At 39.9% G+C, this 21,669-nt stretch overlaps 1 protein-coding gene across 1 annotated transcript in view; it reads right to left on the bottom strand.

Moving 5' to 3' along the window:
* Positions 1–792: 792 nt before the first annotated feature.
* The window catches only part of LOC103114303 (cytochrome b-c1 complex subunit 10-like), a 530,783-nt gene continuing 509,906 nt past the window's right edge, over positions 793–21,669 (bottom strand). Inside the window, exon 2 of the mRNA XM_060196101.1 lies at positions 793–900. The gene's annotated coding sequence lies outside the window, so the exon portion shown is untranslated. The remainder of the gene's footprint in view (positions 901–21,669) is intronic.

Genomic DNA, 21,669 nt, shown 5'->3' on the forward strand with positions numbered 1-21,669 from the left:
AAATTCATGTGACTACTTCCTCATTATTCAAGGTTCAGCTCAAATGTCACCACTTCTAAGAGATTTCCCCAAACACGCCTAGTTAAAGGACATGCCCAACTTATCTACCTATACTATTTTATATTCTTTAGACTACTTATAGTACCAGGATTATTTGTTTATTTATACATTTTTCTCCAGATTCAAAGGAGGTCTCGAAACTTTACATCAGGCTCAACCTGACGCTGTTGACTGGCTACGGAAGAAGGGCAAACGCTAGAAGAAGAAGTATATGTTTCAACCTCAGAACAGAGTTTCCTAAGAAAAAGAGGTCTACCTTGTTTACATCTATAGCCTTGGTACCAAGAATAATACTGGGTGAAATGGATTGCTCAGTTTACATGCAAGGAATGAAATGTGGTTAAAGTTAAAAAAAAAACAAAAAACCTGAGAATCTGAATGAACTGTCTTCTGAGTGAAGTGACTAGATGTTAACCAGAAAACTCAGAGAAGTAAATTACCCAGTCGTATCTTAGTTTTATTCATAGCAAACTTACAAATTAGGATATTGAAAACTCCCCTCTATGGGTTTCACTCCTCTAATAACTAAGTCGAAATTATGGAGCTAGATTTAGGGTAAACGACCCATCTGGTTTTAAAAAGTGACAAAGGAAAAAAAATTAGACATTTATAAAACTCATAGTCTAGAAAAGATGGAGTCTGAGCAAATAATCTTTATAATTTATTTTAATTTTGTTTTATGTTTTTTCCCTTTTGTTGCCCTTGTTATTTGTTCTTGTTATAGTTATTATTGTTGTTATTGATGTCATCATTGTTGTATAGGACAGAGAGAAATGGAGAGAGGTGGGGAAGACAGAGAGGGGGAGAGAAAGATAGACACCTGCAGACCAGCTTCACCGCCTGTGAAGGGACTCCCCCGCAGGTGGGGAGCCGGGGTCTCGAACTGGAATCCTTATGCTGGTCCTTGCGCTTTGTGCCACCTGCGCTTAACCCACTGTTCTACGGCCAGACTCCCAATCATGAGTCTTAAAAGCATATAGCATAGGACTCTACTGTTGTCAGAAGCACACATAATTGTAGAAGTTCCTTTGAAAGAGATAGCTTAAACATTTGCACTGAGATATGAAGTACTGATAACATTAATGATACTATTTTTTACTAATAATAAGTATTAATAATAAAGAGGGACTTGTGGAAGATGGTTAAACAAGATCATTTCCAGCAGGAGATAGTGCACATAGTTCATGAGGTAAGAGAACTTTCCTTTTCCAGATGTGGCAAGAGACATGAGCATGAGCCCTGTTGATTAGTGCAAGAGTTTGGGGTATTATCTTGGAGCGACTGAAATAGAGGAAAGTTATAAAAAAGAGTACCTATCTTCAGAGGAGAAAGGGATAAGAAGGTAACACTGAGGTTAGCAGAGTAGAAAGGAGGCTGAAGCAATAATCTAGGAAACTGGAACAGAATTACAATTATCAGATGGAGAGAAACAGGAAAATTCAAAAGCTGTTATCAAAAGAGTGAACAGAATTTGGTGTTAGGTATAAAAGAGAACAAACACACACAGAAGACTTGGTATTTCTTTCTTGTACAAGATAGTAGATATAATTATTTTTCTGAGATTAGAATGCTGGGAAGAAAGTGATATTTGAGAAAACAGAGTAAACTTTGGATCATATCTGTAAAGGATCCAAGTAGAAAATCCAAATATGTAGTTGGATAAACAAGACTGGAGCTCCAATAAAAGTCTCAGCTCTATTGTCTTCTAGATGGCAAGATTAACAGATTCTTCAAAATTTAAAGAGCCACACTGAACAGGCCTTAAATGTGTTACACATTTTTAAAAAATGTATTAAACTTTAACTTTTGCTGAGGGTGAGAAACATCATAATCTTCCTAAAAGCAAAGAGGTTTGAGGCCTTATCAGGTCCTCCCATATGCTCAGTGACAGCCAGGAATTGATCTATTCTGGATTCTCTAAAAGTAGAAAATAGAAAATATCTTTTCATTTTTAAATTTCTTTATTGGGTGACTGTTTTACATTCCACAGTGAATACAATAGTTTGTACATGTATAACATTTCTCAGTTCTCCACATAACAATAAAAGCCCCAGTAGGTCCTCTGTCATCCTTTTCTAGAACCTATATTCTCCCCATCACCCACCCCAGAGTCTTTTACTTTGGTGCAATACACCAACTCCAGTTCAGGTTCTACTTTTCTCTTCTGATTTTATTTTTCATCTTCTGCCTGAGAGTGAGATCATCCCATATTCATCCTTCTGTTTCTGATTTATTTCACTTAACATAAATTCTTCAAGATCCATCCAAGATGGGCTGAAAACAGTGAAGTCACTGTTTTTCATAACTGAGTAGTATTCCATTGTGTATCCATACCACAACTTGACAGCCACTCATCTGTTGTTGGACCCCTGGATTGCTTCCAGGTTTTGGTTATTACAAATTGTGCTGCTAAGAACATAGGTATACACAAATCTTTTTGGATGGGTGTATTGGGTTCCTTAGGATATATCCCCAGGAGAGGAATTGCAGGACCATAGGGAAGGTCCATTTCTAGCCTTCTGAGAGTTCTCCAGACTGCTCTCCACAGAGGTTGGACCAGTTTACATTCCCACCAGCAGTGCAGGAGGGTTCCTGTCTCCCTACAACCTCTCCAGCATTTGTTACTGCTACCTTTTCTGATGTATTACATTCTCACAGGAGTGAAGTCGTATCTCATTGTTGACTTTCTTTGCATTTCTCTGACAATCAAAGACTTGGAGCATTTTTTCATGTGTTTCTCAGCTTTTTGGATCTCCTCTGTGGTGAATATTCTGCCCATGTCCTCTCCCATTTTTGGATGGGGATATTTGTTTTCTTGTTGTTGAGTTTGGCAAGCTTTTTATATATTTTGGTTATTAGCCTCTTGTCAGATGTATGGCATGTAAAGATCTTCTCCCATTCTGTGAGGTGTCTCTTGTTTTGGGTAGTGGTTTCTTTTGCTGTGAAGAAGCTTCTTAATTTGATCTAGTCCCATAGGTTTATGCTTGCCTTAATCTTCTTTGTAATTGGATTTGTTTCATTGAAGATGTCTTTAAAATTTATGTGGAAATGAGTTCTGCCAATATTTTCCTCTAAGTATTTGATAGTTCCTGGTCTAACATCAAAGTCCTTGATCCACTTGGAATTTACTTTTGTGTCTGGTGAAACATAGTGGTTTAGTTTCATTCTTCTGCATGTTTCAACCCATTTTTTTCCAACACCATTTGTTGAAGAGACTCCCCTTTCTCCATTGAATAGTCTGGGCACTTTTGTCAAAGAGTAGATGTCCACAGTTGTAGGGGCTTACTTCTGGGCTCTCAATTCTACTCCACTGGTCAGTGTGTGTATTCATGTTCTAGTACCAAGCAGGTTTGATGACAATGGCCCTATAATACAATTTCAGATCTGGGAGTGTGATGCCTCTAGTTCTATTCTTTCTTCTTCTTAAGATTGTTTTGGCAATTCTAGGTATTTTCTGGTTCCAGATAAACATTTATAGCATTTGTTCTATTCTCCTAAAAATGTGGTTGGGATCTTGATGGGGAAAGGATTAAATTTGTTTGGGAAACTCTGGACTTCTTGAACCTTTATGTCTTTGATGTTGTCTAGACCATAAAAGTTCTCAGCTATTATGTCCTGAAGAATGCTTTCTTCCCCTCCCTCCCTTTCTTCCTCAGGTAAGCCAATATTGCATATATTATTTCTTTTGAAATCATCCCATATGTCTCTGTTGTTGTTTTCAGTATCTTTTAATCTCTTTTTAAGATCTCATACTTATTTTTAGTTGCCTCTAATTCATCCTTGATCTTGCTAATTCTGTCCTCATTTATTCTATTCTCTCTCCCCTGTACTGTTTTCTGGAGTTCATCTATTTTGTTACCCTGTTCTGATACTGTTTTAGCTTCTTCAGCTAGTTGTGTTCTTATGTCAGCTATTTCAGCTTTTAGCTCTCTAATAATCTTGAGATAATTAGTGTTTACTTCCGGAGTCTCATCTGTTGTTTCTGCATTTCTGATGACAATTCTTTCAAACTCTTTACTCACTTCTGTGACTATTTCCTTAAGAAATGTTTGGATGTTGAACTCACTATTTTGTGACTCAACCTTTGGGAGGCTTTTAGCTGGTCTATTGTCCTGGTTCATTTCTCCAATATTTCTTCTTGTTGGTTTAACCATTATATATGAGGTCCCTTTCTCGTACTTTTCAAATTACTGATCACTCTTGCCTGTATTGATTTGTGTCTTAGTAAGGTACTTAAAGAGTTCACAGTTGTGGAAATTAACAGTTGTTTCCATATTATTTCAATCCCTGAGTTGGAGCACAGAGGCTGTTAAAAGCCTCTTTTATTCTTTTTCTCCCCTGTAGGCTATGGGAGCCTGAGGGCTTTTAAACTATAAGTAGGCTTTTTAGCTTAATCCCTCACTCCTGACCAAGAAATAAAGCAGGGTGAAGGCAAGATAGCGCAGTGGTTATGCAAAGAAATTCTCACACACCAAGGATCCAAATCTCCAGGCTCAATTCAGCTGCTCTGCCTAGCCAGGCAGCATTGCTGGGCCCTGTGAGTTTCTAAACAAGTCCAGTTTATAGTCTGTAGGTTCTGATGAAATTATTCACCATGTTCTCATTGAGAGAACAATGTGGAAAAGTCTCCCACTATACAGCCCCACTGCTAGGCCACTGAGGTGTAGCTCTTCTCCTGAGTTTCCTGGTCAGTTCTCTGTTCCCAGATGTCAGCACAGGGTCTCCCCACTGCTGCTCCAACCTCTGAGGGCAACAGCAATGGAGACTCACAGTTGCATTTGTTGAGTGTTAGGGGAGTCCTTTCCTCCCTTCAGCTGTCTTTTTGTCTGTTTTTGTTAAAACAGACTGAAGGTGGTGCCTCAACTGGTAAACTGCAGTACTGTTACCAGCCCCTCAATCTCTCCTTAGGCTCCTCCCTGTCCAAGAGCCACATGTGTTTGCACTCACTGGTGGTTTGGTGGGTTCCTGAAGTCGTTCTAGTCCTGCCTTTTTGTGGTCCCAGGTGGTCTCTTTTGGTATGCCTCGTTGACCTGGGAGAGGAGAGGAGAGAAACACAGCTGCTGCTGCTCTGTAGCCCCACCTTCAGAGTAGAAAATATCTTAAGAAACTTCTTTACACATGAAGGAAATATGCTTCCAAAAAGTGAAAGACTTCTCAAAGATCACTCATGAAGAAAATATAAGTGCCATGATATAAATACAGACTTTCCTGACCCTAAAATCCTACTGAAGTTTCCAGAAAGTTACCCTAACTGATAGGCTTTTTTTTTCTTTCCCTGAGGCTAACAAAATGATATCCATGGCAAAAGAACAAATTACTCTGTTAACCTCTGGTTATCTGTCCAGATGTCCAGACAGTCATCTCATGCTGAGAAATGGAGTCTGGAAGGATGCTGTCAGCAGGAAAAGATCCACTTTATGGTACAGGACAAAACTGCCAAAATTCAAAGTTCTTCATACAGTACAGCATATGGCCCTATAGTGCTAAAAGCCAAAAAAAAAAAAAAAAAAAAAAAGAAAGAAAGAAAGAAAGATCTGTGCTATTTCTTATTCAAAGAAATAAGTATTATCTATGGTGCCATACATTACATTCTCAGTATCCCAATGCGATAGTAGAAGAATGTGATTACCTCGTTATGTAGCCTTGTTATATAACCCATAGCAAGTGTACTGGATGAAACTATTAATGGTACTACTTCATATCAATGGCTGCCCATTAAATAGGGATTAGTACAAACTAAAAACAAGTCCAAACACACTACATTTAGTAACTCATTTATTCCTTTTCAGAGTGCCTTGGGAAAGAAAGAGTTGAATTTATATGTTATTATTTTACAGATGGAACAATAAGACAAAGAGTTAAATAACAGACTCATGGTCACATGATTAATAATGGCAGATCTGAGAGTCAAACTCAAAGAGTATGAAAATAACTCACCACTAAATTATACAGCTTCTTCATGTTGTGTGGATTAAACAAGTTGATACATGTAAAGCATTTTAGAACAGTGTCTAGTACATAGCAAATGCTTAGTTAATAGTATGCCACTATTTTTATTACAATCATCACTTAAAAACTGAAGCAGAAGATAGCATTTTAAACTGAGGGATGATAATACAACACCAAAAAAAAGCAGCATTCAGTCTTTTTTAGAATTGTCTTATTTAAAAAAAATACTGTTTGTGAGGCAAACTCTTAAAAATCATCCTGGGGCTTCCCATTTATACAAGGATTTCAATAAATTCCAAGGGAACTAAATGGCACTGCAGATCAACCACTGAGGAAATTCCTCCATAAAAGCCTCCAAAACCATTTGGAACACATTCAGCAGGGGATCATCAGCTCACTCATCCTTGCCATCTTTACCTTCCTACCTGATGAACTTGAGAAACTGCAAAAAACAAAAGTAATTAGAAAAGTATCACATTAAAATGGAAATCCTGCTTTATTTGCTAAATTCAGCCATCAGCAATAAGGAAGCCTATGGGTTGTGAGTAGAGACTTTGATGTTCTTCCCACAGACTCCTCCTCAAAGCAGTTGAGGAGCCTCCTGGACAACTCCATTTAAAAGAAGTGTTAGTGGGAGTCAGGCAGTAGTGCAGTGGGTTAAGCTCATGCAGCGCAAAGCACAAGGACAGGCATCATGATCCCAGTTCAAGGCCCCGGCTTCCCACCTGCAGGGGAATTGCTTCACAGGTCTACAGGTATCTGTCTTTCTCTTCTCCTCTTTGTCTTCCCCTCCTCTCTCCATTTCTCTCTGTCCTATCTAACAATGATGTCATCAATAACAACAACAATAATGACTTCAACAACAATAAAAACCAACAAAGGCAACAAAAGGAAAAATAAATTTTAAAAAAAGTGTTAGAAATAAATTTATCTGTTCATCTTAAGAACGGACCCAAGAAACTTGAGAAAGGCAAGAAGCAAGACATTTTATTTGATTCTGCAGAATGAGATGCCAGTCAACCCTGGGTCCACAATGTTGGTGCGGTGGCTTGAGACAACAAGAAGTATCTATTTTCTAAGACCAGTTAGTGACTGCCCTGTTTCCCATGAATTGGATACACAGATTCATAATCTTATCACATCTGGCTAACAGAAGAGGGGGATAGCTGTACATTGAGGGGAGAACTCTTTCTTTTCTAGGTGAGGGGCCCAGTTTCGTTCATGTGCTGTTCTGAAAATGTGACCTTCCTCACACATCTATGAGGGATTTCTTAACAGCTGAGAGACTAAGATAAGCATCTGAGGGTGAGGGGGATAGCATAATGGTTATTCAAAGAGATTCTAATGCCTTAGAGACTCCAAAGTCCCAGGTTCAATCCCCCACAGCACCATAAACCAGAGCTGACCAGTACTCTGGTTTAAAAAACCAGGGAAAGAGAGAGGCAAACTGGGAATATGGACCGACCAGTTAATGTCCATGTTCAGCAGGGAAGCAATTACAGAAGCCAGACCTTCAGAAGCCAGACCTTCCACCTTCTGCAACCCACGACCCTGGGTCCATGCTCCCAGAGGGATAGAGAATGGAAAAGCTATCAGGGGAGGGGATGGAATATGGAGATTAGGTGGTGGGAATTGTGTGGAGTTGTACCACTTCTACCCTATGGTTTTGTTAATTTATCCTTTCTTAAATAAAAAATAAATTAAAAAAAAAAGATGAGGTGAGTTTTTTGTCTGAAGTATGGGCAGCAGAATTAAACATAATAATAATAATAATAAATTACCAAATCTAGTCTCATTCTTAACTCTGACACTATCTTCCCAGACAATACTTTTAGCCCACCTGCATGTTAGCAGTTAGGCTCAGGCAAAAATTAGTAAAGTCACACAATGTGAGGTCAGATCTACAGGGATACAGAGGTCACATAGGCTCCTAAGCTGAATATGGGCCCCAGATCACATCAAATCGATGGGGTTTACAATCAGTAGTATTTATACACCTTTCCCATATCTGGGAGCAACTCTCTCCCCTAATCCAGCTTTCTGATCCCTTTTCCAGCCATGACATCATCTCCCCAGACAGTAACTTGGATCCACCTGCTTATCAGATGTCAGGCTCAGGGAATAAAAATAGTATAGTCATAGGCCCTTTGGAATATAACTAAAATAGGCCTACTAATTATCTACAAAAGAGAGGCCCCCAACTCTTCACCTGAACTATTCCAGCCTTTAGGTTCATGATTAGTCAACAATTTTTTTGGCTTTATATGTTAACTCCTTTTTCAGGTACCAGGTTCCAGATGCTAACATGATTACCAACCAGACTTCCCTGGGCAGATGACCCCACCAATGTGTCCTGGAGCCCCACCTGCTTCCTCAGAGCCCCTCCCTACTAGAGAAAGAGAAAGACAGGTTGGTAGTATAGATCAACCTGTCAACACCCATGTTCAGTGGGAAAGCAATTACAGAAGCCAGACCTTCCACCTTCTGCACCTCATAATGACGCTGGATCCATGCTCCCAGAAGGATAAAGAATAAGAAAACTATCAGGGCAGGGGATGGGATATGGAGTGCTGGTGGTGGGAATTATATGGAGTTGTACCCCTCTTATCCTATGGTTCTTGTCAGTGTTTCCTTTTTATAAATAAAAATTTTAAAAATAAAATAATTAATTTAAAAAAATATTAAAGTCATGGGCCCCTTGGAATAAACCTAAAATAGACTTCTTAGTTTCTTCCAACATGAAGACCCCAAATCTGCTGTACTCTTACCTTTAGGGCCCTGATTACTAAACAATTTGTTCTCTTTACATCTTAATGCTTTTCAGCCAACCAAGTTGCAGATGTTACCATGACACCAACCTGAATTCCCTGGGCAGGGAAGTGTCCTGGAACCTCACCTCCCAGCAACAGGCTGGGAGTATAGATCAACCTGCCAATGGCCATGTCCAGTTGAGAAGCAACTACAGAATCCATACCTTCCACCTCTGTACCCCATAATGATCCTGGGTCCATACTCCCAGAGAGATAAAGAATAGGGAATCTTCATGGTCCGGGAGGTGGTGCAGTGGATAAAGCACTGGACTCTCAAGCATGAGGTCCCACAAGTTCAAACCCTGGCAGCACATGTACCAGAGTGATGTCCCATTCTTTCTCTCCTCCTGTCTTTCTCATTAATAAATAAATAAAATCTTAAAAAAAAAAAAAAAAAGGGAACCTTCCAATGGAGGGGATGGAATATGGAGCTCTGGTGGTGGGAATTATATGAAATTGTACCCTTCTTATTCTACAATCATGTTAATCACTATTAAATTACTAATAAAAATAATTTTAAAAAATCCAGGCACTCTGTATGTCTTAAGTGGATACACCTGTGGTATCGCTGCTGCTGTTTCTGTTGACCTACTCCTGTGCTTCTCCCTGTTCTAACAGAAACTTCAGTGTCCAGTAGATCCCCCACACTAAATTCCTCAGTTACCTAATCAGCAGCACTCTCACGGTTGGCTTTTCAAACAGGCACTTTTGCTGTTTCCTGTCAGGCCACATGCTCTGGTAGGAAGGCTAAGGATTATCCAATCCTGTAACTGCTTCTCTGCTGGACATGGGCATAGAAAGGTCTATCCATGCCCTCAGCCTGTTTCCATCTTTCCCTAGTGGGATAGAGCTCTGGGGAGGTGGGGTTCCAGGACACATTGGTGAGGGTGTCTGCCCAGGAAAGTCAGGTTGGAGTCATGATAGCATCTGCAACCTGGTGACTAAAAAGCATTCAAATATAAAGCAGAAAAAAAATTTAATAATCAGATACCTAGAGGTAAGACTATTGCAGATGATATTTGGGGCCTTCGTATTGGAAGACGCTAGGAAATCTATTTTAGATATATTCCAAGGGTTCCATGACTTTATTAATTTTTACATGGTTCCAACAGCTAGCATACAGGTAAGCTAAAAGTATTATCTAGGCAGATAATGTCAGAGTTGTGAATAGGACTGGAAATCTGAATCAGGACATAGAGTAGCTCCCAAATATGGGGAAAGTATATAAGAACTGGTAACTGCAAACCCCATTGATCTAACCTAGAGCCCACATTTATACAAATTCACTGCTCCCAGCAGCCATTTCCCTCCCTCCCCTTCCTTTTTTTCTTTCTATTTTATTTGATAGAACAGAGAATAATTGAGAAGGGTGGGGGAAATCAACAAAGAGAGAGAAAGAAAGATACCTCCAAACTTTTGAATCATCTCTACAGGTGAAGAGCCGGACCCTTGGGCATAGTAACATGTGTGCTCAACCAGGTGTGCCACCACCTGGCCCCTGGGACTGGATAATTTTTATTTTATTTTTATTTTATTAGTGATTTAAATATTTAGCAAAGGAGCCTGTGTAATCTCTGCAACGAAGCAATTACAGAAGCCAGAATTCCCACCTTCTGCACCCCATAAAAATCTTTGGTCCGTACTCCCAGAGGGACAAAGAATAAGGAACCTTCCAATGGAGGGGGTGGGGATATGGAACTCTGGTGATGGGAACTGTGTGGAATTGTACCTCTCTTATCCCACAATCTTGTCAATCATTATTGAATCACTAATAAAACTAAATTAAAGTAAAATTTTTTAAAAAGAATTATCCAGTCCTAGGGGGCCGGGTGGTGGCACACCTACTTGAGCACACATGTTACTAATGCATTCTTAGAAATGTAGGCCTGGGGGTCGGGCAGTAGCAGAGTGGCGCAAAGTAGCATGTGGCGCAAAGCGCATGGACGGGATTAAGGATCCCAGTGCAAGCCCCCAGCTCCCCATCTGCAGGGGGGGTCACTTCACAAGTAATGAAGCAGGTCTGCAGGTGTCTATCTTTCTCTCCCCTTCTCTGTCTTTCCCACCTCTCTCCATTTCTCTCTGACCTACCCAACAACAATAATAATAACAACAATGATAAACAACAAGGGCAACAAAAGGGAAAAATAGCCTCCAGGAGCAGTGAATTCATAGTGCAGGCACCAAGTCCCACCAATAACCCTGGAGGGAAAAAAAAAAAGAAAAAGAAAAAGAAAATATGGGCATGGGATATGGGGTATGAGGTATTACTCCTAGAGGTATGTTCCAGCCTAGTCACTTACCCCTTGGATGGCCTTTAACAAATCAATTTTTCTCTAAACTACAATTTCCTTCATCTATAAAACAGAGAAACCATGGTTGAAGAGGTGTTATAAAGACTAGAAATTCTACACATGATGTACCAAATATACTGTAGATATTCATTAGGCAGAAAAATAATACGTGGTATGGACTATGTGAGCTGAAAATAAGAATCCAATAACTGAAAATGGAGAAATTGAGAGAAATCTAGGTACAGGGAAGGGAAGCATGAGGTGGTTTTTGTTTTGTTTTGTTTTTACTTTTTTTGGTCCTGCTCTTGAATAAATTATAATACAGCAGTGATTAGAAGGCAATTTCATGTAATACTAAAAATGTCTTATTCATTAGCACAACACAGAGCAAGAGATGAGAACTGACATGGACAGGTCAATTACAGCTATTGTTTCCAGCATCAAAACAGCTCTCCTGTCATATGTTACATATCACAACAGACCCATTCCAGCCTTCACTGGATAAGTCTTTCCTTCCCAAGCAATGTATAAGGACAAGTTCTGGGGCCAGGTGGTGGCACATCTGGTTGAATGCACATGTTACAGTGTACAAGGACCATGGTTCAAGTCCCCGGTCCCCACCTGCAGGGGGAAAGCTTTGTAAGTAGTGAAGCAGGGCTTCAGGTGTCTCTTGATCACTCCCTTCCCTCTCGATTTCTGGCTGTCTCTATCCAATAAATAAATAAAGATAATACACCAAAAAAGGACAAGTTCCTCTTTTTAACAGTGATGCAGTGATGATAATAAAAATGCCAGGAAAATGAGTAAATCATCACTATTTCACTGATGACCAGTTGATTTTTAACATTTTAGTTTTCCTCCCCTAGCCTCTGAGATCCTTATAACCAGTAACCTTTTAAAGCTGTAAGCACACATGGAATTCTTTACCTGTTCATTACTTAATTTCATTTCCAAGTGTTCCTTCTTTATTAGTGGAGAACAGCAAAGAGAAACTTTGATTGTGCCATCATATTCCCACCAGAGCCCCAGGAAATTCCCTTCTCAATGAATAATATTTGTTCTTTCTGGCCTTTTCTATTATTTCCCATTAGCACTTCCTTCCCTCCCCCCCTACAATCATACTGCTCAGGATATGTTGCCTATCAGCATTATGGGAGGAAAGGCATACCCAGGACCTATTGTAACAAAAGAAGAAAGAGAAATCACATCAACTTCTGCTATGTACAAGGCATTATCTCAGACTCAGGGTGGAAATATATGGATGGTATACCAGATCCTTGTGGTCTACTTCATCACAATGAATGCAGAAGACAGACTGTCCTTGCTTACCCCAGCACATAACATACTTACAACCTGCCTCCAACCCTTACTTGTAGCCTCATCTTGCATCCCTCTTGCCACCACCAACCCAGAGCTAACTCTAGGTCCTGGTCATTCACATGAAGTTGTGCTTCATCTGGAAATTAAGATGAAGTTAAGTAAGAATCTAACATTTATCATTTATAAGCTATGGGGCTTGGGAAATTTTTCTTAACCTCTCTGGTTAAATTTTTCTTAACCTCTCTGGTTAAGAATATATTTTCAGATATTTTTTTATTTGCAAAATGTGAATAAATATACTTCTTTAAAGGGATCACATAAAAATCAAATGAGATGACACATGTCAAGACTCGTACACAAATTATGGAAAATTCAAAATAGATATCCAACCCTCCCTGTTAGAGTAAAAGTGGACCGATTCTGCTGACACCTTTTTTTCCCACATGAATATACCAATAACAAGAGTCATTTGTGTCTATTATCTTATAAATGCAAATCACTTCTGTGTGTGCTAAGCTTATCAGTTCCCATATTGGTAATTATTTAAATTACATAAGTATCTTCCAGAGTTTGACATTTCAGTGCTGTGGTTACAATTTAGGGGAGCAGGATTACTTCTCTAAAATGTTTGGAAAGGAAGCAGGTGGCTATAAAGAACTTTGGACATTCAGAGCATAGCAACTAGCTGACTATAGGTCAGAGTGGGGTTAGGAGAAAAGAGAAGAGAGTAGAGGAAGGACAGGGCTACTGAAAGTGGAAAGTGAAGCAGGAGACCATTATGTGCAAGTTTGTCCCACTTTGTCATTGTGCCTTTGGCTTGGTGGCAGCTGGAATGTCACTGACAATCACTGGGCCTGCTTGCCTTAGGCATTCTCACAGTGGATTGAGACATCAAGACGCATTTGTCAGGCTGCTTTGTCAGCGTATCCTAATTCAGCCAGACTTCTTAGTATAGGTTCTTTTGGCTCCTATCCAGCCCAAGTCTCTCCCATACAAAACCCTCCCCTATTCCCTAATAATATGGTAAAGAAAGAAACAGAAGTTAAGGAAAAGATGGAGAGATATGAGAACACGAGAAAGTAGGCCAAAATCTTAAACTCTCTTTCTCCCTCCTCCTGTATAAGCAATAGAATACTTCCAAATCAGAGAACTGCACTAAGTTATCTCTCACTCTTGTTCACATTCTCCTTAGTAGCTTGCATGCATAAAGCATTTCAAGCATTTTCAAACCATCTGATGTTCATAACAGATATGTGAACAGACTGTAAGCAGCACAGGTGGGAATAACCCCATTTAAAATAATCACTTTGATACAAAAGTATTGGCCCTTTCCCAAATTTGAACTGCTAGTTAGAAAATAGCCTACTTGGGAACCCAAATCACTTAACTTTTGCACTCCAGAATTATGGGTAAGGGCTCAAATTTTACATTAGTCCTTTAAGTCATTATGACACAGAAACTGGAGTGGAGGGGCCGGGTGGTGGTGCACCTGGTTGAGCACACATATTACAACGCTCAAGGACCCGGGTTTGAGCCCCCGGTCCCCACCTGCAGGGCGAAAGTTTTGTGAGTGGTGAAGCAGGGCTGCAGGTGTCTCTCTGTCTTTCTCCCTCTCTATCACCTCCTTCCCTCTCGATTTCTGGCTGTTTCTATCCAATAAATAAAGACAATAAAAACATTAAAAAAAAAAAAGAAAGAAACTGGAGTGGAACACCTCTCACCTATGTGAGTATATGTATAGGAATGAAGGAGATGCAGGTTTCAAACCCAATTTCTTTTTTTTATTATTTTTAATTTATAAAATGAGAACACCAACAAGACCATAGGATAAGAGAGGTACAATTCCACACAATTCCTGCCACCAGAACTCCATATCCAATTCTCTCCCCTGGTAGCTTCCCTGTTCTTTATCCCTCTGGGAGTATGGACCCAGGGTCATTGTGGGGTGCGGAAGGTGGAAGGTCTGGCTTCTGTAATTGCTTCTCTGCTGGACATGGGCGTTGACAGGTCGGTCCATACTCTCAGCTGGTGTCTCTCTTTCTCTAGTGGTGCAGGGCTCAGGGGAGGTAGGGCTCCAGGACACATTGGTGGGTTCATCTGCCCTGGGAAGTCTAGTTGGTATAATGGTATCATCTGGAACCTGGTGGCTGAAAAGAGTTAAGATATAATGCAGAGCAAATTGTTGACTAATCATGAACCTAAAGGCTGGAATATTGTGGGTGAAGATTTATTTGGGGTCTCCATTTTGGAAATAGCTAGTGATCTATTTTAGGTATATTCCAAGGGGCCCATGACCTAACTAGATTTGCCTGAGCCTGACATCTAATATGCACATGACTTAAGATGTTTTCTGGGGGGATGGTGTCATAGTTGGAAAAAGGACCAGAAAGCTAGATCAGAGAAGGAGTAGCTCCCAAATATGGGTAAAGTATATATATATTGTTAACTGTAAACCCTATAGATTTGATATGGTGCCAATATTCAGCACAGGAGCCTATGTAACCTCTGCATCCCTGTAGGTATGAGCTCACATTCTTTGATCACTGCTAGGAACATTCCAGGCTGTGCCAATTTTAGGACCTCTTCCTCAGGTGGCAGGCAGAGTATGTTATCCAACCTCCCTTTGAAAAATGGAACATTCCCTCCCATTGTTGATCCACATTGAGAGCCAAGTGTGATAGGGACCCACAGAGGGCTTCATTATGTTGTTCCTGATAGAGATGACCAATGATAGTGGCGAGAGGGATCTGTTAGAGGTCTATGTCCATCATGTCTGTGTGGGAATCCCAGGACTCTCTGACTAGGGCCCCAGGTGATGGGGCGGCCTGGTAGTGACTAAAGAGTCATTAAAGTATGCCAGTCTCTTGCCCTTATTCAGCTTTTGTAGTCCTTACTTTGTCTGACAAGGTTAGCTTTGGAGTGGTTGAGGGATGTGCAGTAGGTAGGTGAGTTGGGTATCTAGGTCTAAGTAGAAACTATTACATTAGGAACCTTATGATGTCTTTTTAGGTCTTTCTGCTTGCTTGCTACATTTATTGACTCATTGAAAATTTGCAGTCTAGAGACCACAAGGCCTAGAGGGACACGCTTGAGGTGGGCAAATCCACTTAACCCTACAGAGAGAAGGGCTGTAGGAAAGCCAGTGTGGGGATTCTACACTATATAGGTCCCCACTGCCTGAGAGATTACACAGCAGGTAGACCACTGGATTTGCAAGTAATCCTGAGTTGGATTCCTGGCACTATATGTGCCAGAGTGATACTTTACCCTTTCCCCCTCTTCCTCTCGCTCTTCCCCCATCTCTCATAAAATAGATAGATCTTGAGAAAATAAAAATCCAGAGAAGCAGCTCAGTGGTTGAGGTCTAAAGTTTTTCCCAGGGCCTGCATTCAGTTCCTGTTGCTAAAAAAAAGCCTGTTCATGAAGACTTTTTCTCCTATAATACAGACAAAATAAAGAAGGCATTTTATATTAGTTTAGTGATTCCCAAATTTCTTTGCATGTTAATTTTTCCACTATCTTGAAAAATAAAGCATGGCATCTTCACAAATAATTTTATGATGATTATAATTCATCTTAATTTAAAAAATAAAGTGCTTAGCAGTGAGGGGATGGCTCAATGGTAGAGCACACCCTTACATGCGTCCTAGGTTCGGTCTTCAGCACTATATCTAACTAAGCAGTGCTCTGGTTTCTCTCTCCTCTCTCTCTTTCTCTCTCTCTCTCTCTCTCTCTCTCTCTCTCTCTTTCCCTCCCTGTGCCTTATTGACTGTAAACAAGAAGAAGGCTGTGCCATGTGTACATAATTAGCATACAGTTGGTGTTGTCTGCATATCACAGACTGTAGAACAGGGCATAAACTCTTGAGGAATTGAAGATTATTGAAGAGAAGGTCTGGCTGAAATACTACCTTTTACCTTTTTATTTTTAAAATAGTAATTAAATATTGATTTTCAAAATTACAACATAAGAGGGGTACAACTCCATATCATTCCCACCACCAGAGCTCTCCATTGTAAGCTATAGCAGTTCTCCTAAGGTTGCAGATATGAGTTAACTGTTATTGTATAACTATCTGTCTCTAGTTGTATATTTGTCCTTTTTGTTTTTATTTTTATTAGTGAATTAATATTGATTTACAAAATTAAAAGATGTCAGGGGTATATCTCTGTACCATTCCTACCACCAGAGTTCTGGATCCCCAGTCCCTCCATTGTAAATTATCACAGTTCTCCTAAAGTTGCAGATATGGATAAAATTACTATTTCTACAGCCATCTGTCTATGTTTGTGTACTTTTGGTCATTTGTTTATTTATTTGTTTATTTATTTGTTTATTTATTTATTGTCCCATCTTCTCTTCCTTTCCAGGTCACAGATATACCTACTATTACATCCAGATGCCCACCCCTTTTTCCTTCTCTCTCCAGATCCTCAAGGAGTTGGAGTTCAGAGCCCTCTGGTCATCTTCCCCATATCTTTCCTTCCCTTCTGGGAATACAGACCAAAATTGTTTTGAGGGCACATAAGGTAGGAATTCTGGCTTCTGTAATTGCTTCTTACTGGACATGGGCATTGGCAGGTAGATCCATACCTCCAGCCTGTCTCTATCTTTCCCTAGTGGGGTAGGGCTCCAGAGATGTGAGGTTCTAGGACACATTGGTGAGATCATCTTCCCAGAGAAGTCAGAGTGGAATCATGGTAGTTTCTGCAACGTGGTGGCTGACAGGTGGCAAGATATAAGGAAGACAAAATGATTAATGAACAGGGACCAAAAAGTATGAATAGATCAGATTAGAATAAGGATCTTTGGGTGGAAGGAAGCTAAAAGTCCACTTTAGGCATGTTTCCAGAGGTCCATGATTATTGAAGTTTTTGCTTGAGTTTGATAGCTAACATGAAGTTGGAAAAAGTATTGTCTAAGAAGATGGTGTCAGAATAGAAATAAGGGCTAAAAAGTTGGGTTAGGACCAAAAGTAGCTCCCATACTTGAAAAAAAAAAATCTGTGAGTGAAATTAACTGTTTACCCCATCCACCTAGCACAGTATATATATATATACTTATAAATATTCATATCTAACACAGAAACCTGTGTAACCTCTGGGTCCCTGTTGGTCTGAACTAGCAGCTCATGTTCACCACTGGGAACATTTCAAGCTGCACTTATTTCAGGACCAGTCTTCCTCAAGTGGCAGGGCAGGATGCCACAGCCTCCCTTGGAGATTGGTGCAGTGCCTACCATTATTGTTCTACAGTGAGGGCAAGGTCCTGGGAAGACCTGAAAGAGCTGCCTTTTACCTTCTTTGATCTCTCCTGCTTACTGCCCTTGGTTCCTGCTCTCTTGTGTTTGCTTCTACCAGGACTTGCACATTCTGGAAGCTGAGTGTGAAAGTTTAAGGGCTCATGGCTCATGCTGCATAGATGGCTAGTCTTTCCTTTTCTGCTTATTTCCCTACTACAGTTTTTAAGAACCTAATAAATCTGCCAATTTTATAAGCCTGCACAAAAAGAGTGAGTGGGTTTTTTGGTTTGTTTGTTTACAATACTCTCTCTTTTTCCCTCCCTAAACCTCTTTGAATCTTTCTCATAAAATAAATAATTTTAAGATAGTGCTTTTGTTCACAGTAGTCAAAAAAAAGTGAATGAACCCAACTGTATATCAATAGATAGACAAGATGTGGTATACTCATATAAAAATATTTAACCCTAAAAAGAAATGAAATTCTGATACATGTCACATCATGGAGGAACCTTGATGGCATTATGCTAACTGAAATATGCAAGAACAAAGGATAAATGTGGTGTGCATTCATTTATATGTGATACCCAGAAAAAGCAAATTCACAGTGACAGAAAGTTGAATAGGGTTCATCAGAGCTCAGGAGGATGGAGAATGAAGAGTTACAGCTTAATGAGTATAGTTTCTGTCTGAAATGACAAAAGAAAAAGAAAAAGAAAAGTTGTAGAAATTGCAAGTGGATATGGCTACACTAAAATGCTCCAAGTGGTAAATAAATATATATTGTCATCATAGAAAAAGAATAAATGCTAATTAACATGCTTGAGTTTTTCTGGAGGAGAATGATAAATAAAAAAGACCCCAAATAAATCCATCCCTCCATTGTTACTGGTTCTTCCTTTTTTTTTTTTTTTTCATGAACACCATTCCCACCTCCCAACCCCACTGCCACCCTGGGTAGTCGAATATCCATCCTCACCCTCATTACTGGTCATTTCTATGAGGAGCAACACAATAGACCCCTTTGTGGGCCCCCATAGGATCTTGCCCTCAACTTGGATCAACAATGGTAGAGAATGTTCCATCCTCTGATGGAGAACATATTCTATGCTACACCTGAGGAAGATGGGTCGATACTGGGGCAGCATGGAATGTACCTACTCATGACCACAGAATGTGAGCTCAGATCTACAGGGATGCAGAGTTAACATAGGCTCCTAAGCTGAATATGGGCCCCAGACCACATCAAATTGATGGGGTTTACAGTCAACAATGCTTATACCCCTTTCCCAAATTATGGAGCTACTCTCTTCCCTGATCCAGCTTTCTGTTTTGTTTTATTTTTTTTTTCCAGCCATGACATCTTCTCCCCAGACAATAACTTGGATCCACCTGCATAACAGATGTCAGGCTTAGGGGGAAAAAAGAAAAAGAAAAAAAAAAACTAGTATAGCTACAGGCCCTTTGGAATATAACAAAAATATGCCTACTAGCTATCTACAAAATGGAAGAACCCCCCAACTCTTCATCTGCACTATTCAAGCCTTTAGGTCCATGACTGGTCAACAATTTGTTTGGCTTTTTTATGTTAACTCTCTTTTCAACCACCAGGTTCCAGATGCTAGCATGATGCCGATCAGAATTCCCTTGACAGACAACCAAACCAATGTGTTCTGGAGCTCCGCTTCCCCAGAGCCCTCCCCCACTACGGAAAGAGAGAGACAGGCTGGGAATATGGATCAACTTGTCAATGCCTATATTCAGAGGGGAAGCGATAACAGAAGCCAGACCTTCCACCTTCTACATCCCACAATGACCTTGGGTCCAAACTCCCAGAGGGTTAAAGAATAAGAAAGCTATCAGAGAAGGGGATGGGATACAGAGTTCTGGTGGTGGGAATTGTGTGGATTGTACCCCTCTTATCCTACGGTTTAGTCAATGTTTCCTTTTTTATAAATAAAAAAATTAAAAATATATATTTAAAAAAACAAATTAAAAAGAAAAAAGTTGAGAAAATCCAAAACAAAATATCTAAACATAATATCACCTCCAAAAAAAAAAAAAAACTGGGTATAGTTCTCAAAGAAAAATTGTATATTTCAGCACAATCTAAATTGTTCTTTGCCCTCTTTATTTGTACATTGTTCCCTATCAAAGAAACCTACATTCAAATAAACTGATTATTCCCCCTCTACTATTCTGTAAAGGGAGAGAAACACCAAATTAAAAACTATCCCTCCCTGGACTGAAGACCCCACCAATGCGCCCTGGAGCTCAGCTTCCCCAGAGACTCACCCTTCTAGGGAAAGAGAGAGGCAGACTGGGAGTATGGATTTACCAGTCAATGCCCATGTTCAGCAAGGAAGCAATTACAGAAGCCAGACCTTCCACCTTCTGCAACTCACAATGACCCTGGGTCCATGCTCCCAGAAGGACAGAGAATGGAAAAGCTAGTGGGGAAGGGATGGGATATGGAGATTGAGTGGCGGGAATTGTGTGGAGTTGTACCCCCCCCCATCCTATGATTTTGTTAATGTCTCCTTTCTTAAATAAATTAAGTAATTTAAAAAAAAACTATCCCAAGGGCTATGCTAAACTTAACATTATTTCTCTGTTGGTTATTAACTACAAAGCAAAATCTCCTCACCAATTAGTTATTGGATGAGGATTCTCTTTTATGAAAATTTTGAAAAGCTTTTATGGCTTTCAAAATTAAATGAGCCCTCTGCACCCATGTCATCCTCAACAGATACAGAAATTTCCACTATCACTCAGAAAATGATGACACAGTACAGATGTGACTGTTGAGGCAATTATTCCTTTGTTAACATAAAATGGCCACACACCATTCTTAGCCAGGTCTTCATTGCCAAAGCGGGAAACGAGGTCATCATCTAATTAATTTTTATCTCAATTATCTGGGAAGCTGCCTGAATTCCAATCTCCCTTTGTCAGAGGAAATAAGACAAGATTAGAAAAGTTAGATATGATAAGAATGGACTTAGGGGGGGAAAAAAGTTAGAAAATACATGGTTTGTTTCTTCAATAAGCATGTCAATACCCATTCCTCCTCTATATTTACCATCTCAAATTTGTTTCTCAAAGTGTGGCCCACAATGTTAGAATCACACAGGAGCCTTGTTAGTGATTCAATCACACCCAGAGCATACTGCAGACCCCGTGAATAATATTCTTACACCTCGTTTCTTAGGACATTCATATACACAGTAAATTTCAAGAAGTTCTGTGTTGGTTTCCAGCAACTGGTTTAACAGATTACAAATGTGGCTGCTTAAAATAACAGAAATGTAATCTCTCACAGTTCTAGAGGCCATATGTCCAAAATCTGTTTCACTGGGCTTAATGAAATCAAGGTGTGCCTAGGGACATGTTCCCACCAGGATTTGGATGGAAGAATCTGCTCCTTTGTTCCTCCAGCTTCTGGATGCTGCTGGCATTTTGGCTGTGACCAATCTCTACCTCCATTTCCCCACTACTTTTTCTCTCCTCTGTCTCTTATAAGGGTATTTGTGATGACATAATACAAAATAATCTGTTCATTTTAGGATTCCCTAATATAAATCACAATTACAAACTCCTTTTCCAAATAGCATAATATTTATGAATTCTAGGAACTAGAATATGGATACATTTTGGGAAATCATTTTCCTGCCCATCAGCCTTGCATCTAAAAGGTTTTGCTTTCATATAGCCAAAATACATAAGTAATCTCTGTATGCATACTATTTACAAACGTAAATTTAACAAATGACCATCTTTCAAAGTCTATTTTCAGCAAAGAGACATTGAGGTTTCAAAGACTACTCTGTGAGTCAAACCTAAAAATTGTCCTTTTAAAAACTCACAAATGGGAGTCAGGCTGTAGTGCAGTGGGTTAAGGGCAGATGGCGCAAAGCACAAGGACCAGCATAAGGATCCCAGTTCGAACCCCGGTTCCCCACCTGCAGGGGAGTCTCTTCACAGGCGGTGAAGCAGGTCT

The sequence above is a fragment of the Erinaceus europaeus genome, chromosome 8, assembly GCF_950295315.1.
Source record: "Erinaceus europaeus chromosome 8, mEriEur2.1, whole genome shotgun sequence".
In the NCBI taxonomy this organism is placed as follows: domain Eukaryota; kingdom Metazoa; phylum Chordata; class Mammalia; order Eulipotyphla; family Erinaceidae; genus Erinaceus; species Erinaceus europaeus.